Source organism: Galeopterus variegatus, unplaced genomic scaffold (genome assembly GCF_000696425.1).
Source record: "Galeopterus variegatus unplaced genomic scaffold, G_variegatus-3.0.2 Scaffold3585, whole genome shotgun sequence".
NCBI lineage: Eukaryota > Metazoa > Chordata > Mammalia > Dermoptera > Cynocephalidae > Galeopterus > Galeopterus variegatus.
In genome coordinates, this window is record NW_007729696.1 from 102,712 (window position 1) to 121,327 (window position 18,616).

The following is an 18,616-nucleotide window of genomic DNA, read 5'->3' on the forward strand; positions in this document are numbered from 1 at the left end:
TCAACTTAAATGTCCGTCAACAGATGAATGGATGAAAAAAAAAAACTGGTATATATACACAATTGAATGCTATTCAGCTAAAAAGAAATGATATCTTATCATTTGCAGCAACATGGATGGAACTGGAAACCATTATATTGAGTGAAGTCAAGCACAGAAAGACAAACACTGCCTGGTCTCACTCAAAACAAATACCACATGATCTCACTCTAGAAATCTTTAACAACAAAAAAAGTAGCTCTTATAGAAGTAGAGTAGAATAATGGTTACTGAGGCCAGAGGAAGGAAGATGGGGAGAGAGGAAGTGGTGGACTAACAGGTATGCTCTATACCCTAACTAAATCATTGTGTAGCATTTCCATCTATTGAAACAACACACTGAGTCCTACAGAAATGTACAAGTAAACATTAAGATAAAAAAACTAAAATTAAAAAAAAATAACATGATGGGATATGAAAAAGAAAAGTGGGCTTTCAGGTAGCAATATTCAGAGTACTTTTTAAAGGCAAAGAAGATTTATAGTAGCTAAAGTAGTTATGTTTTTGAATACACAGTAGAAAACAATATGAAAGAGGTAAAGTAGGTGATGAAAGATGAGCTAAAATTTTAAAGAAATAACTATAAACTTGTTTCCAAACTTATTTCGCAAGGAAAACTTTACAAAACCTTGGTATCTCCCTCTAGCCTCTGGAACTACAATGCCAAGTGAAGAATTATTATAAATTATTGCTGTGAAACCAATAACAACGTGATATAAATTAGAATGTTTGTTTCTACACATCAAAGTTGTTGGTTGAAATAACAAATAATACCCAATGAGTAGTTATAATCATTTAGTACTACCCTCATACATGAAATTTTAAAAAATAACATGTCAACAGCTGAGACCATGTCCAGCCCGTGAACACAGGCCCCTCGCCCTCTCCGCTCCGCCGCCAGCGTCGGTTCACATCCTCCACCCAGCTCACCATGGACGATGATATTGCTGCACTCATCATCAACAGCTCCAGCATGTGCGAGGCTGGCTTCACAGGCGCCGATGCCCCCTGGGCCGTCTTCCCTCAACACCAAGGCATGACGGTGGGTATGGACCAGAAGAACTCCTACATGGGTGACGAGGCCCAGAGCAAGAGAGGCATCCTGACCCTTAAGTACCCCATTGAGCATGGCATCATCACCAACTGGGACGACATGAAGATGATTTGGCACCATACCTTCTACTATGAGCTGCGTGTGGCCCCCAAGGAGCACCCCGTACTGCTGACCAAGGCCCCGCTGAACCCCAAGGCCAACCGTGAAAAGATGAGCCAGATTATGTTCAAGACCTTCAACACCCCAGCCATGTATGTGGCTATCCAGGCTGTGCAGTCCCTGTATGCCTCTGGCCACACCACTGGCATCGTGATGAACTCCAGTGACGGGGTCACCCACACTGTTCCCATCTATAAGGGGTACGTCCTCCCCCATGCCATCCTGCGTCTGGACCTGGCTGGCCGGGACCTGACAGACTACCTCATGAAGATCCTCACTGAGCATGGCTATAGCTTCACCACCACAGCTGAGCAGGAAATTGTGCATGACATCAAGGAGAAGCTGTGCTATGTCATCCTGGACTTCAAGCAGGAAATGGCCACAGCAGCCTCTAGCTCCTCCCTGGAGAAAAGCTACAAGTTGCCTGATGGTCAGGTGATCACCATCGGCAACGAGAGGTTCTACTGCCCTGAGGCTCTCTTCCAGCCTGCCTTCGTAGGCATGGAATCCCGTGGCAACCACGAAACTACCTTCAACTCCATTATGAAGTGTGATGTGGACATCAACAAGGACCTGTACGCCAACACAGTGCTGTATGGTGACACCAACGTGTACCCAGGCATCGCAGACAGGATGCAGAAGGAGATCACAGCCTTGGCACCGAGTATCATGAAGATCAAGATCATCACTCCCCCTGAGCACAAGTACTCTGTGTGGATCGGTGGCTCCATCCTGGCCTCACTGTCCACCTTCCAGCAGATGTGGATCAGAAGCAGGAGTATGACAAGTCTAACCCTAACCCTAAGTCCACCACAAATGCTTTCTAGGCAGACTGTTACTTAGTTGCGTTATACCCTTTCTTGATAAAACCTAACGAGATGAGATTGGCATGGCTTTATTTGTTTTTTGTTTGTTTGTTTGGTTTTGGGGGTTTTTTTGGCTTGACTCAGGATTTAAAAACTGGAACAGTGAAGGTGACAGCAGTCAGTTGGAGCAAACATCCACAAAGTTCTACAATGTGGCTGAGGAATTTGATTGTACATTGTCCTTTTTTTTAAAACAGTCATTCCAAATATAGTGAGATGCATTGTTACAGGAAGTCCCTTGCCCTCCCCAAAGCCACCCCACTTCTCCCTAGGGAGAATGGCCCAGTCCTCACCCAAGTCCACACAAGGGAAGTGACAGCATTGCTTTTGTGCAAATTATGTAATGCAAATTTTTTTAATCTTCCCCTTAATACCATTTTATTTTGTTTTATTTTGAATGATCAGCCATTGTGGCCCCCCTTTTTGTCCCCCAATTTGAGATGTATGAAGGCTTTTGGTCTCCCTGGAAGTGGGTTGAGTTGTAGAGGCAGCCAGGGCTTACCTGTACACTGACTTGAGACCAGTTCAATAAAAGTGCACACCTTAAAGCGAGAAAAAAATAAAATAAAATAATTTAAAAATAACATGTCATAAAATATGAAAATAAAAACTTAAGAATAAACAGAATGCCTGCTTCTTGGATTAGGTAATATCATAACACATATGGAAAGGAAATATATGAAACTAAGGTCTCAGTAATAACTACTGGTAGAAATATCTAAAGGACTGCCGTGCAAAAGTCATATTACATTAAACCTCATATTCCACGTTTAATATAAGCCAAAGGGGGAGGAAAGGGAGAAGAAATCATCAATACTGGGCACCAAATTTTAGAAAATATACTATGTAGGCATTAGGGCAACAAATAAAATAAGATCATTTCAGGAAAAAGGCCTAGAGTCTATTTTAAAACACCTTATTGTAAGTACAATAGGGCAAATGTGGCAAAGATTGTTTTTTAATTTTTAAACATGCATAAGAACGTTAAATTACCACCTGAAAAAATAAAAGGAGACATAACAAAAGGCAAATTTATCTTTTAAATTAAGGAAACACTGCACATGTGCACGTGCGTGTGTGGTATATGTGTGTGTGTGTGTGTGTGTGTGTGTGTGTGTGTGTGTGTGTGTGTGTGTGTGCATATGTGTTTTGTGGGAGTTGGTGAAGAACACACCAAAATAAAAATAAATCAACATTCATTCACTTCACATAGGACAAAATTATTCTCCTTTCAATTCACATTCTTCGACAAGGTACTCTCAATTCTGCCACAAGGTAAAAATTGTCTAATTACCTGACCAAGATGAAACCTGGACTCCAACAAGCTGTTCTTTACTATGAGAACTCTGACTGCATGCAACCAAGATTCAGTCTTGCTACTTCAATTGCTGCACTCCAATCTATGACAAAATCAAAGGCCTACTGCACATAGCGCTGTACTGTTTCTCACTGTGTAGGGTGATCAGGTGCCTTGGCCCAGTTAACCATCACACTTCCCAGAAGGGCATGAGCTTTTAGATAAGAATTTGCTTCTACTAGACTTTCATCCTGGCTTAAGGATGCAAATTTCTGTCTGTATCTATACATCATCATCTACTGATAGCCCCTCATGCATGCACTAACTTTGACTCACGAATTTCTTTCATTCACGCACTCATTTATTCAATAAATGAAACTACTATATACCAGTCTCAGCCTGGCACTGCAGAAGTAAACAAGATCAATTCAGGCTCTTTTCTCAGGAAACTCACAATCTCGTGAGAGAAGCATTCATTAAAACAATAAGTACACAAATATACACCTACTTGATATTGTGAAAAGTGTCTAAAAGAAGACTTTAAACTGCTATTAAAACATAAGGAGGGAAAGAATGGGAGAAAATATTTGCAAATCATGTATCTGATGAGAGACTGATATCCAGGATATAAACAAAACTCCTAAAATTCAACAAGAAAACAACCCACTTCAAAAATGGGCAAAGGACTTGAACAGACATTTCTCCAAAGAAGATATACAAATGGCCATTAATCACATGAAAAGATGCTCAAAATCACTACTAAGAAATAGCAAATCAAAACTACAGTGAGATACCACCTCACACTTATTAGGATGATTCCTGTCAAAAAACAGAACACAAGTGTTGTTGAGGATGTGGAGTAACTGGAACCCTTGTGCACTGTTGGAAAGAATGTAAAATGGTACAGCTACTGCAAAAAGCAGTATGGCGGTTCCTCAAAAAATTAAAAATAAAACTACTATAAGATCTACCAGTTGCATTTCTGGATATATACCCATAAAAACTGAAAGCAGGGTCTCAAGGAGATATTTGTGTATCCGTGTTCACAGTAGCATTATTCACAATAGCTGAAACATGGAAGCAACCAAAGTATCCATCAAAGGATGAATAGTTAAGTAAAATGTGATATATACATACAATGAAATATTATTCAATCTTAAAAAAAACAGAAAATTCTGACACATGTTACAACACAGATGAACTCTGAGGACATCATGCCAAGTGAAATAAGACAGTTACAAAAAGATAACTAGTGTAATGATTCCACTTATCTGAGGTATTTGGAGTAGTCAAAAATCACACAGACAAAAAGTAAAACGGTGTTTTACAAAAAGCAAAATGGTGTTTTCTACAGGCTTAGAGGAGCGGAGAATGGGGAGCTATGGTTTAATGGGTATAGAGTTTCAGATCTGCAAGATGAAAAGAGTTCTAGAGATGAATGGTGGTAATGGTGGCACATCATTGTAAGTGTATTTAACACCTAAAAATGCTGAAGATGGTAAATTTTAGGTTATATGTATTTTACCACTGTAAAAGGAAAAGGAAAAAACCTCATTAAACTGTACTCTTAAAATAGATGCATTCTATTATTATGTAAGTTATACCTCAATGAAGTTTTTATTTTAAAAAAACACATGCACAAAACATGAGATAGATTGAACTAGTCTGAGGAGTCTTTAAAAAGTACCACTTAAGCTGTGACAATTTCACACATACAGCATACTGTCTCTACCTAAACACAGTGTTACAACCAGGATGTCAAACAGATTGCCAGTATAGACACCATTCATTCCCCCAAAGGGCCATATACTGCCAAGTTCCATTTTCATAAAGGTAATAATAATAACAGATAAGGTACACTGACTCCTTGAGCACCCAAAACCTGGTAGGGGAAAAAATTATTATAATTGGAAGTCATGTATGACCCTTTGTAAGATTTTAACATGTCTCTATTTTGATAATAAAAATAACTATTCACAAGGAAAAGTCAAAACCTTTAATTTGCTAAAACTTTCAAAACTTCTTTAACAAATGCACTAAAGCTCAATGAATCACTGAATAAAGCACCTAATAGGCATTTGATGAATAAATGAATCCAGGAATCCAAGGATGAGTCAATAAATGACTAGTAAAGAATACAAAAAGCAAATTCACATAAGGGGAAACAAAGTAGTAAAAAGACATGACAAAAAGTCAATCTTACTGAAACTAAAGTGAATTGAAAAGAAAAGTGAAGCATCATTTGTATGAATAATCTACAACATTTAATGTTGTTGAGACTTCATTAAAACAACTATCACCCTTCATCCCCAGTTGTATTATATATTCATGGAATGATTTGGCAGACCAATATTTATAATATGTTAATTTTTAAAGTTTGTAATCAGTTATGAAATTATTTCAGCTGTAAGAATTTATCCTGAATAAATAACTAAAAAGAAGAAAAACTGTGGAAACTACATCAGCAAAAATCAGGAAACACTTTAAATATCAGAGAAGAAGAGAATGGTTAGGTGCATTATGAAATATCAATATTCCATTATTATTAAAAATCTTTGTCACTGATATTTATGTAAAACCATGAAAATGTACTTTATCGGGAAATGATAAATATAACAACAGAACATAAAATGGCATATATGATCACAATGATACGAAAACTGAATAGAAAAATATTAGAAATTATATAGAACTTAATATTATTGTATGAAAGATGAAATTTTATAAAACCTCATATATAATGTAAAAAATTAACTTTATAAGTTTTGGAAACTTTATATAAACTCATATGGTAAAGTTTCACAGTAAAAACGAAAGACAATTCTAACTATAGGTAGAATCAAGAGGCAATAACAAAAAACCCTCACTAATATTTATATCTCCAAACTTATAAGTGAAAAGAAAGAGGACAAGGAGAATATATAAATTTACAAATAACTCAGTTTTTCCAATAAATAACCCAATTATAAAAATAAAATGGAAGAAGATATCAGGACTCATTATATATGTAAAAGATATGTGCAAGAGGAGGAAGAATATAAATAATATCCAATCTATACATAAACTGAACTCTAAATTATTCTCAAATCACTGCAGGCAATACCCCTAAAGAACAAATGTTGCTATAGCTAAATTCAGAGCAGGATATCATATCAGGTAGCTTACGGATGGTTAAGCTAAGAAATAATACCAACAACAAATGGGAGACTGCTGAAGGTCACATATAGCCTATTCTAAACAAAGAGAAAACATAATTAAAATTTTTTAAAAGACAGTTTTTCTTAAGTAATTATAAAAATAAATAAACTAGGTCCACTTAAGTGTGACAGGGTAGAGGTACTTTTCCTTACTTCTCATGCTAAGTACAACTAAATACCAAACATCATATATAACAAAAAATAAAGACACTGAAAGGTAGAGAGAAGAAGGAAGTCCAGTTAGGGACACTTGGATCCAAGAACAACACAATGGTAAGATTCATGGGTTTTGTTTTGCCTCATATATCCCAAACGTGAAGCTGAAGAAACAAGTACCCAAAAAGACCAAAGGGTACAGACACAAAAATTCCCAACGAAAACCTGCTCTCCCTAGCCAACAGACCAGAAAGGTCTGTAGAAAGACAGATAACTTTAAGACAATAATTGTTCTACTCCAGCCAAACACCACTACAAAAACTGTGGCAAAGGTCAAGCAGGGAGCTTAAACTTCCACATTCAGTATGCGCTAAACCCAACAACCCCACCTGAGTAGAAGAGAAGGATGAATACGGAGCCTAGACTTCCAACCCAATCCAGAAATAAGGTGGTACCCCTACCCCTTCCAGATGGGATGGTATCAAAGGATACTTAATGTAGAGCCAAAAATTTCACCAACCCCCAGCAATAACAAGCCACCTCACCACTACCACAGTGTCAGTGGAGGCCTCAAGGAGAGCAATAATTAGGCAATCCAACCACTCCAAGACAGAAATGTATTAATGGGAGGCCTAATTAAAAGATGAAATTTCCGGGCCGGCCCGGTGGCGCACTGCTACAGTGCGCCGCTTGGGAGCGCGGTGGCGCTCCCGCCGAGGGTTCGGATCCCACATACAGACCAGTTCCCGCTCACTGGCTGAGCGAGGTGCGGGCGCAACACCGAGGGTTGCGATCCCGTTGCCGGTCCTGGTCCGGTACGGGCGCGACACTGAGGGTTGCGATCCATTGCCGGACACGAAAAAAGACAAAAAGGAAAAAAATAAAAAAAGCTGAAATTTCCACCCTGGGCCAGTAATAATAAGAATCCCCCCTGCACTTAGATGCCAATGGAGGCCAAGTGGAGAATTTGGACTTCTACCCCTACCTGCCAGTAATAAAGGGACATATCCCCTTTCACTACTGGAGCATTTTCGGAGAAAGCCAGCTAAAACAGAAACTTTAAATTAAGATCCAGAATCTCAGAACACAATATCCAAGATGTCCAGGTTTCAAATGAAAATCACTAGTCATACCAAAACCATGAAGATTCCACATTGAAAAAAGATAATCAGTAGATGTCACTGAGGTGACACAAATGTTAAAACTATCTGAGAAAAATTTTAAAGTAGCTATCATAAAAATCCTTCAGTTAGCAATTACAAGCATGCTAGAAACAAATGAAAATAGAATTATTTTAGCAAAGAAATAGGAAGTTACAGTTAGAAGGAGAAAGAGGAGGAAGAGGAGAAGGAGAAGTTGATGACATAAAAACGAACCAAACAAATTTTAGAATTGAAAAATGAGGAAGAGAAGGAGGACGAGGAGAAGATGACATAAAAACAAACCAAATGAATTTCAGAACTGAAAAATGAGGAAGAGGAGGAGGAGGAGGAGACAATAACATAAAAATGAACCAAACATATTTTAGAATTGAAAAAAGAGGAGGAGGAGGAGGAGGAGGAGGTGGAGGAAGCAGAGGCAACAACATAAAAACAAACCAAATTTTGGAATTGAAAAATGCAATAACCAAAACAAGAAATGTTCAATAGAATGGAGAGGACTGAGTAAAGAATCAAAAAATAGGATAGAACAATAGAAATTACCCAATGTGACTAATAAAGAAAATAGTAAAAAAGAAAAAAAAATAGTCTCAGGTACCTCTGGGAGTATAAACTAAAAAATCTAACATTTGTGTCATCAGAGTGCAGAAGCAAAGAAGGAGAAAGATGAGGCAGAAAAGGTACTACAAAAAATAATGGCTAAAAACTCCCCAAGTTTGGCAAAAGATATAAACCTGAAGATTAAGAAGCTGGGTTAAGCCCAAACAGAGTAAACTCAAAGAATAAAAATACATCACAGATAAAGTTTTGAAAACTAAACAGAAAAAAATTTTGAAATGAGCGAGAGAAAAATAACACCTTATTCCTTTGAATATTAGAAAAGAAGCACAAAACAAAATACGGTAAATACAAGTATAACAGACTTTCCTTTTCCTCTTGGATTTTCTAAACTGTTTCACGTTAAAGCAAAAACAATATCTAATGTGGTTCTTAACACAGATAGAGGAAATATTTAAGACAATTATAAACAAGGGAGAATAACAGAACATAAAGGGAAGTATGGTTTCTAGACTTCACTTGAACTATAATAACTATAGTATCAGTAAACTGTGGTAAGATAGATATATAAAATGTAATATCTAAAACAATCACTCCAAAAGCTTGACAAGATATACTCAAAATCACCACACATAAACCAAAATGGATTCTAAATAATGTTCGAGTAACCCACAGGAAGGCAGGCAAATGAAATGAAAAATAGATCAAATAGCAAAAACTAAAATGGCAGATTTAAGGCCTAACATATCAATAGTTTCATTAAATATAAATGGTCTAAGTACACCAATTAAAAGACAAGATTGGCCAACCAAATCAAAAAACATGATCCAACTACATGCCATCTACAAGAAACTCACTTCAAGTATAACAATGTAGGTGAGTTGAAAGTAAAAAGATGGTTGGTTCCATATTTTGGCTATTGTAAATAGAGCTGCAATGAACGTGGCAGTGTAGGTATCCCTAGGACATAATGATTTCCATTCCTCTTCATACATGCCCAGTAGCAGGATTGCTTGGTCACATGGTAGCTCTCTCTGTAATTTTTTAAGGAATCTCCATACTGTTTTCCATAATGTTGTACTAAGTTACAGACCCACCAACAGTGTAAAAGAGTTCCCCTTTCCCCACATCCTCACCAACATCTGTTGTTCTTGTTCTTTTTAATAATGGCCATTCTAACTGGGGTAAGATGATATCCCAATGTGGTTTTGGTTTTCATTTCTCTGATGACTAGTGATGGTGAACATTTTTTAATATACCAATAGGCCATTTGTATGTCTTGCTTTGAAAAGTGTCTATTCATCTCCTTTGAACATTTTTTAACTGGATTATTTGGTTTTTTACTACATAGTTGAGTTCTTTATATACTCTGGAAAGGGAATAAAGAAGAATCATGATTTGTAATAATAATATGCTTATAATAAATAATATTTAAAAAGAAAGTAAAAGGATGGAAAAAAGTAGATAATACAAACATTAATCAACAGAAATCAGAACATACTGAGATACTACTGCACACCAACTAGGATGACTACAATAAAAGCGCAAAACAGTAACAAGTGTAGGTGAGGACGTGGAGAAACTAGAATCTGCATACATTGCTGCTAGAAATGTCATATGGTCCAGCCATTATGACAATTTGGCAGTTAATCAAAAAGTGAAACATAGAGATATCATATGACCCAGCAATTCCACTCCTACAAAAATACCTAAGAGACCTGAAAATGTGTTTTCACACAAAAGCATGTAGAAGAATGTTCACAGAAGCATTGTTCTGACTAGTCAAAAACTGGAAACAGCTCAAATGTCCACCAAATGATACACAGATAAACATGTAGTATAACCATATTATGGAACATTATTCGGGCATAAAAAAATAAAGTACTGAAACATACTACAACAAGAATGAACTTTGGAAAAATTATTCCAAGTGAAAGAAATCAGAAAAGATCACGTTGCATTATTCCATTTATAGGAAATATTCAGAATAATCCATAGAAACACTAAGTAGATTAGTGGTTGCCAGGGGCTGTGGGGAAGCAGAAATAGGAACGGCTGCTAAATGGGTATGAGGTTTCTTTGGGGAAGATAAATATCTTCTAAAATTGGACAGTAGTTATGGTTATACAATTTTATGAATATACTAAAAACCCCTGAATTGTACACTGAAAAATGGCTAAATGGTAAATTTTATGCAATGTGAATTTTATCTCAATTTTTAAAACATGGTTATTTTAATGTCAGATATAGTAGAAAAAAAATCATGACACAATCCTCCAAAAAGACACAGCAATCAAAAATGTGTATAAATCAAACAACATAGCAGCAAAATATGTGAGGCAAAAACAGAACTGAGTAATATACAAAACCACAATTATAGCTGGAGACATCAATACCTGTTCTCAACAACTGACAGAACTACTAGACAGAATATCAACAAGGGTATATAGATGATGTCAAAAACATCAACCAATAAACTGTTGTCTATATTATAGAACAATAGCAAAATATTGAAAATAGGGGAAGTTTGAAGATTTTTAATTCTTCATGAGTCAGAGCTGGGACATGATTACTATTGATGAGGTCTACTCAACATACTAATTCCAACTTTGGCAACAATCAGCTAACCGGCACCGGCAATTAAACCTGCAGGCATAAATTTTCCAGAGTAGTAGAATCTCATTCCCATAATGCCAGCCAAGGTCCTCTAAGTAACTAGGAAAACCCAGACGTTCCTCGGATCCTGAGACAGTGGGTAAGCACCTAGGCCTGCTAACCTCCCCGAAGAGGAGTCCAGCAGCCAGGGACAAGCAGCCAGGGATGGCACGCTACCTGCTTTTGCATAGCCAGTGATCCCACCAGAAGCAACCAGCGCTGCATAGCCAAAGCCAAGCCAATGTAAAGGCACTAGTGAGCCAGTGTCCTGCGTTGTTCTCTTCTCACTGTCCAGACAGCAGACTACACCAGGCCTGCACCTGCCGCCAAGCCGCTTTCCTGAAGGTCTACGCAGGTGGACAAACATGTGCACCCTCTGGTGGGTGGGTTCAATGTCTCACCAGAAACGCTGCCGTGCCTGCTCAAGCATCCTGGGGCAGGGCCGGAATCCACATTCTGTTCAAGTTCCCACAGAACACGTAACAAGTTAGATTATATTACGCTGGGCCATAAATGAAACTCAACAAAATTAAAAGAATGTAAGTTACAGAGTTTGTTCTCTGACCCCAATACATTCAAATTTGAAATCAATAAGAAAAGAAAAGAAAAGAAAAAAAAAAAAGGAAAATTTCCAGTACTTAGAAATGAAAAAGACCTAAATACTCCATGATGAAAAGAGGAAGTCTCAAGGGAAAAAAAAAAATTGAACTGATAAAAATACAATGTATCAAAATTTGTGGGACAACTAACTCACTACAGTGAAATTTATAGCACTAAATGTACACATTTGAAAAATTAAGTCTTAAGTGATAATCTAGCCTCCCATCTCAAAAACCTAGAAAAATGGTCAAAATAAACCCTCAGCAAGCAGAGGAAGAAAATAATAAACATAGCATAAATCAATGAAATTAATGTTTAAAATTGTTTGTATAAAATTGATAATACTCTAGCAAGACTAACAAAGAAAAAAGAAGCCATGAATTATCAAGAGAAAGAATGAAATGAGATATCATTACAGACCCTTCAGATATCAAAAGGTTAATAAAGGAATACAACAAACAACTTTACATACAAAATTTGAAAACTATGACCCTATGAATAAATTCCTTAAGGGGAAAAAGAAACCCAAAAAATAAATCTCTGTTTTTAAATGGATAACTCTCTCAAACCTTTGAAGAATAATTAATATCCCATCTACACAATATCTTTCAGGACACAGATAGGAGAAAATACTTTCTGCTTCATTTTATCAAGCTTGAACAACCCTGATACCAAAACCAGATAAAGACATTCCAAAAAAGGAAAACTATAAATAAATATTCCTCATCAATATACATGTGAAAATACTTAACAAAATATTACAAAATAAAATTCATCAATGCATTAGTGTGGGTGTAAATATAAATAATACACCATGACTAACTAAGGTTCATTCCAGGAATGGATGTATTGTTCAATATTGGAAAATCAATGTAGTCCACCACATTACAGGCTAACGAAGAAAAAACCACATGATATCAACTGATACAAAAAAACCTTTGACAAAATTCAACACTCATTCATGATAATAACTGTCAGGGAAATAGGAATAGAGAGGAAATTCCTCAACATGAGAAAGAGCGTCTACAAAAACACCTACAACTACATAATTGTAAAAGACTGAATGTTTTCACAGTACAATTGGGACATAGCCAATGATTTCACCTGCTGTTATACAACACAATGCTGAAAGTTCTAGCCAGTGCAATAAGAGAAATAAAATGTATATAAATGGGAAAAGAAAAAAAAAACTGTCCCTCTTTGCATTTGACACAACTATGTATAAATCCCAAGGAATCTTTAAAACACACACACACTCACCTCCTAGAAGTAATAGGTGAGTTTTGTAAGGTCACAAGATACAAAATAAAAATTCAAAAATCAACATATTTCTGTATACTAGCAATTGATACACATGAATGCTGAAATTAAAAAGATAATACCATTTATAATCTGAAAATTATTATATACTGAAAATAAATCAAATACTTAGATGTAAAACTCATAAAACATGTACAGGTCTTGTATGTTAAAAACCAAAAAAAGATGAAAGAAATAAAAAAAGATCTATATAAATAGTGAGACATACAGTGGTTGTGGCTAAAAGACAACATAGTGAAGGGCCGGCCCAGTGGCGCACTGCTACAGTGCGCCGCTTGGGAGCGTGGCGGCGCTCCCGCCGAGGGTTCGGATCCCACATACGGACAAGTTCCCGCTCACTGGCTGAGCGAGGTGCGGGCGCATCACTGAGGTTTGCGATCCTGTTGCCGGTCCCGGTCCGGTACGAGCGCGACACTGAGGGTTGCGGTCCATTACCGGACACGAAAAAAAAAAAAAAAAAGACAACAAAGTGAAGGCTCCTTTTTTTTTGGTAGATACAGACAATATTATTCAAAATATTTATGGAAAGGCAAAGACACTAGCAAAGCTAAAAACATTAAAAGAAAAAAAAAGAAGAAGAAGAAGAAAGTGGGAGGAATCTACCCACCCAATTTCAAGAATAATCATACAGCTACAAATAATCAAGACTGTGTGGTATAAGTGAAAGAAGACACAGATCAGTGGAACAGAATGCAGTACTCAAACACAGACACACACAAAAATGCCAAATAATTTCTGACAAAAGTGCAAATGTGATTCAATGAAATAAAAAAAGAAAACTATAGAGACAGGCTTTTCAACAAATAGTGCTGGAACAGGTGCACATCCACAAGCAAAGAAGAAATTCCGACCCAGGTCTAACACTTTAAGTCAGAAAAAAGCACAGGGGAAATCTTTATGATTTAGAGGTAGGCAAAGAGTTCTTAAACTTAACAAAAGTAAAATCCATTAAAGGAAAAAAATTGGCTGCATCAAAATTATAAACTTTAGCTTTGCAGAAGACCCTGTTAAGAAAATAAAAAGGAAAGCTACAAACTGAGAAAAGATATTAGTACACCACATCTTCAACAAAAGACAGGTATCTAGAATATATAACAAACCCTCAAAGCTCAACAGTACAAGCACAAACAATACAATGTGAAAATGGACTAAAAACATGAACAAACATTTCACTAAGGGGTTATACATATAGCAAATAAGCACATAAAAAGATACTGAATATCACTGGTATTACCATCAGGAAAATTCAAATTACTACCATAATAAAATATCACAACACACCAATCCCAATGGCTAAAATAAAACAAAGCAACAAAATCCGATGCTGGTGAATACGTGAAGAAACTGCAAAGTCATATGTTGCTGGTGGGAATGTAAAATGGCACAGCCATGCCTGAAAACAGTTTGGCAGTTTCTGTAAAAATTAAACATACAAGTAACATACAGCCCAGCAACTGCACTCTGGGCTATCATTCCCAGAGGAAAGAAAATTTGTGTTCACACAAAAACTTATACAGAAATGTTTACAACAGCTTTATTTGCAATAGGCAAAAACTGGAAACAAGCCATATGTCTTTGAACAGGTAAATGGTTAAACAAATTGTAGTACATCATACCATGGCATACTATGCAGCAATAAAAATGAACAAACTATCAATACACACACAACTTAGACAGATCTCCGGAGAATAACACTGAGAGAAAAAAGCCAGTCCCTACAGATCACATATTATATGATTCTTTTTAATATGATATGTCAAGAAGAGGCAAATCCAAAGAGAATGAAAGTAGATAGAGAGGAGACCAAGGCATGGGGAAAGGAGGGATTACAACCAATTACTTGAAGGGTATGAAGTATTTTAATGAAGCGATGTAAAAGTTTTGAAACTAGAGAGAAATGGTAGTTGCACAATATTGTGAATGTGCTAAATACCACTGTATCGTACACTTTAAAATGGTTGTTTCTATATTATGTGAATTTCACTTAATGAGAGACAAGTTCGAGGAAGGGAGAAAAGAAGAAAGGTGGGCCTATCGATGACAGGTTTAAAAAGAAAACACTATAGACAGAACTACCATATGATCCATCAATCCCTCTACTGGTTATATATCCAAAGGAATGGAAATCTTGTCAAAGGGATACCCGCACTCCTATGTTTATCACAGCTCTATTTACAAGAGCCAGGTTATGGAACTAACCTAAATGTCCACCAATGAATGACTGGATAAGGAAAATGTGGTGTGTATGTATATATACGTGTGTGTGTATATATACACACACACGTATATAAAGACTCTCTCTCTGATCAGCCATTTGGACTGCCATCAGCAACCTGCCTCAGTGCCTTATTTTTTCCCCTGCCCTAAATAACATATTCACTTTATTTAACAAGTCAAATGGAAAAAAAAATCTGTTTTAGATGATGATCTTGCTTTCTTATTAAATATATAACACATGTATGTGTACTAACTAAATTTGAAAACAAACACTGACACAACACTTGAAGAAAATTTGTGTCATAAATAGCTGAAAACTGGTTGAACACATCATTCCAGGGGAATAAAACAGAAGCCTATGTGGTCATTTCGTGTCTGTTTTCTCTCTTGAGCAACCTACAATTAAAAATTTATTGTGCTGTGAAGAAGCTTTTTAGTTTGATATAGTCCCATTTGTTTATATTTTCTTTTGCTGCTTGTGCTTTCGGGATCATGTTCATAAAGCCTGTGCCCAGACCTAGTTGCTAAAGTGTTTCACCTATATTTTCCCTTAGTCATGTTACAGTTTCAGGTCTTATACAATCAACAAAGTGAAACGACAATCTACAGAGTAGGAGAAATTTTTTTCTAACTATGCATCTGACAAGGAATTAATATCCAAAATATACATAGAACTCAAGCAATTATACAGTAAAAAAAACAAATAACCCAATTAAAAAATGGGCAAAGGAGCTGAATAGCCATGTTTCAAAGGAAGACATACAAATGGCCAACGGGTACATGAAAAAATGCTCAACATCACTAGTCATCAGGGAAATGCAAATTAAAACTACACTGAGTTACCACCTCACCCCACTTAGACTGACTATAATCAAAAAGATGGTGAATAACAAATGCTGGCGAGGGTGTGGAGAGAAGGGAACACTCCTGCACTGTTAGTGGGACTGTAAATTAGTACAAACACTATGGAAAACAGTATGAAGCCTTCTCAAACAACTACAGATTGATCTTCCAAACGATCCAGCAATCCCACTTCTGGGTATATACCCAGAGGAAAGGAAATTATCATGTCAAAGGGATACTTGCACTCCCATGTTCATCGCAGCTCTGTTTACAATACCAAAACATGGAACCAACCTAAATGTCCATTGATGGATGACTGGATAAGGAAACTGTGGTATACATACACCATGGAATACTACTCTGCCACAAAAAAGAATGAAATACTCCCATTTGCAACGACACGGATGAGCCTGGAGAAACTTATGTTGAGTGAAATGAGGAAAGCACAGAGGGATAAATACCATATGATCTCATTCATACGCGGGAGCTAAGAGAGAAAGAAGGAAGGAAAGAAAGACCACAGTCGTGCATTGGTCTTGCAGAGGGAGAGAACATTCCTTGGGTTACAATGTGGAGTGGGGAGAAAGGCGGGGAAGGGGGGGATAACTGGGTGGGGTACATGGGGTACAAAAGCAATTTCTGGTAATGGGTATGCTGTCAGTATGAATCTGGCCCTCACATCATGCCACGAGGGGTGACAATCAGCTTTGTATCCCATGAATATTCATAATAAAATAAATTTTAAAAATAAATTATTGTGACCACATGAGCAACAAAAGCTAAGCTAATTTTGACCCATTAAAGGTCTGGAAGTAGAGTAAAACTATATTTAAATTCGATCAATTTCTTATCTGCCAGACCAACGAGATATTTTCAAGACAGAAATAATCCTGTCATTGGCAAAACTCCCTGAAACAGTAATGAAGGCAAATTTTAAAAAGAGTAATGATAACGAAAATGTGGTATACTGTTTTATAGCTAAGATAGATCTTAAGTACAACTGATAAAAAGAGTAATAAAGACTGAAGAGAATTACAGAAATGGGAAAAAATTATAAGATTTGCCATAATTATAAAATGAAGGCTTGATAATATTGTAAAGTACAGTAATATCTATTTTAATATATTATATTAAAGAGAAATGAGTTTAAAAAAAAAAAGTGTGCAAGGCAAAAGCTCCACACTGCCCCTTGCTGGTACCCTCCTGCAATAACCTAAGGCCAATAGCTAGTATCAATTAATGAACATTTGCTATATGAACTATATTATACATATATTATACATTCTGCATTATAACATGCAAAATGAACTATATTATGTGTTGTGGAATTTAATGAGCTATAAAATATAATGCCTGCTCTCAAATAACAACCTTTAAGCAAGAAAAAAAAAGATAGGCAAAAATCTAGCTAATTCACCAAAATCAAGTACTAACAAACATGAAATCTAGGAATGTACAAAGCTGTAATAATCACAGCTCATAATCTAAAGCAGGAGTCAGCAAGCATTTCATATAAAGAGCTAAACAGCGAATATTTTAGGCTTTGCAGGACATACAGCCTCTGTTGCACTTAATCAACCTTGCCACTGTAGCAAAAAGAACCATAAATACTAAACAAATAACCAAATAATGGTGGTTATTTTTTTTTCCCCTTTTTGTCTTTTTTTCGTGACTGGTCACGGGATCGCAACCCTCAGTGTGGAGCCCGCACCGTGCTCAACCAGTGAGCGAACCGGTCTCTATATGGGATCCGAACCCCCAGCGGGGGCACCGCCGCACTCCCAAGCGCCGCACTCTTCTGAGTGCGCCACCAGGCCGGCCCTAATGGTGGTTATTTGCAGTCAAAAACAGGTGATGAGCTGGATTTGGCCTGGGGACCATACTTTACCAGTTTCCATTCTAGAGTAGTTGTTCTCATCCACATGTCCACATCAAATGGACACAAAGAGATTTTTTTAAAAGATCAACATCTGGGCCCCATCCTCAGAGATTCCAAAACAACAGGCTAGGTATAATGCCCACAGATTAGTATATTTTAGAAGTTCTAACTTCCACTCTAGAAGCAAAGAGGCTTTGATATGAAAAACCCACAAGCTCTAAAGTTAAGACTTGTGTTCTTGAACCCATCAGCTTTTGACCTAAAAATGAAGAGGAACCATGGTGGACCAGTCTGGAATCCAAGAGGATTATACCTACAAAATAATTTGGCATTAAAACTCAATGATATTTGAAAAATAACTACAATCAAGAATTTCTGGGGCCGGCCTGGTGGCGCACTGCTACAGTGCGCCGCTTGGGAGCACGGCGGCGCTCCCGCCGAGGGTTCGGATCCCACATACAGACCGGTTCCCGCTCACTGGCTGAGCGAGGGGCGGGCGCAGCACCGAGGGTTGCGATCCCGTTGCCGGTCCCGGTCCGGTATGGGAGCAACACTGAGGGTTGCGATCTGTTGCCGGACACGAAAAAAGACAAAAAAAAAAAAAAAAAAAAAAAAA

At 37.0% G+C, this 18,616-nt stretch overlaps 1 protein-coding gene and 2 pseudogenes across 1 annotated transcript in view; 1 reads left to right on the top strand and 2 right to left on the bottom strand.

The window, feature by feature from the left end:
- LOC103601090 (vacuolar protein sorting-associated protein 13B-like) overlaps nucleotides 1–18,616 on the bottom strand; it is a gene marked incomplete at its 5' end in the record, with an annotated part of 153,223 nt that overhangs the window by 44,372 nt on the left and 90,235 nt on the right. The gene's annotated exons all lie outside the window — the stretch shown is intronic.
- Nucleotides 1,013–2,126, top strand: LOC103601087 (annotated as a pseudogene).
- On the bottom strand, nucleotides 11,059–11,508 carry LOC103601088 (annotated as a pseudogene).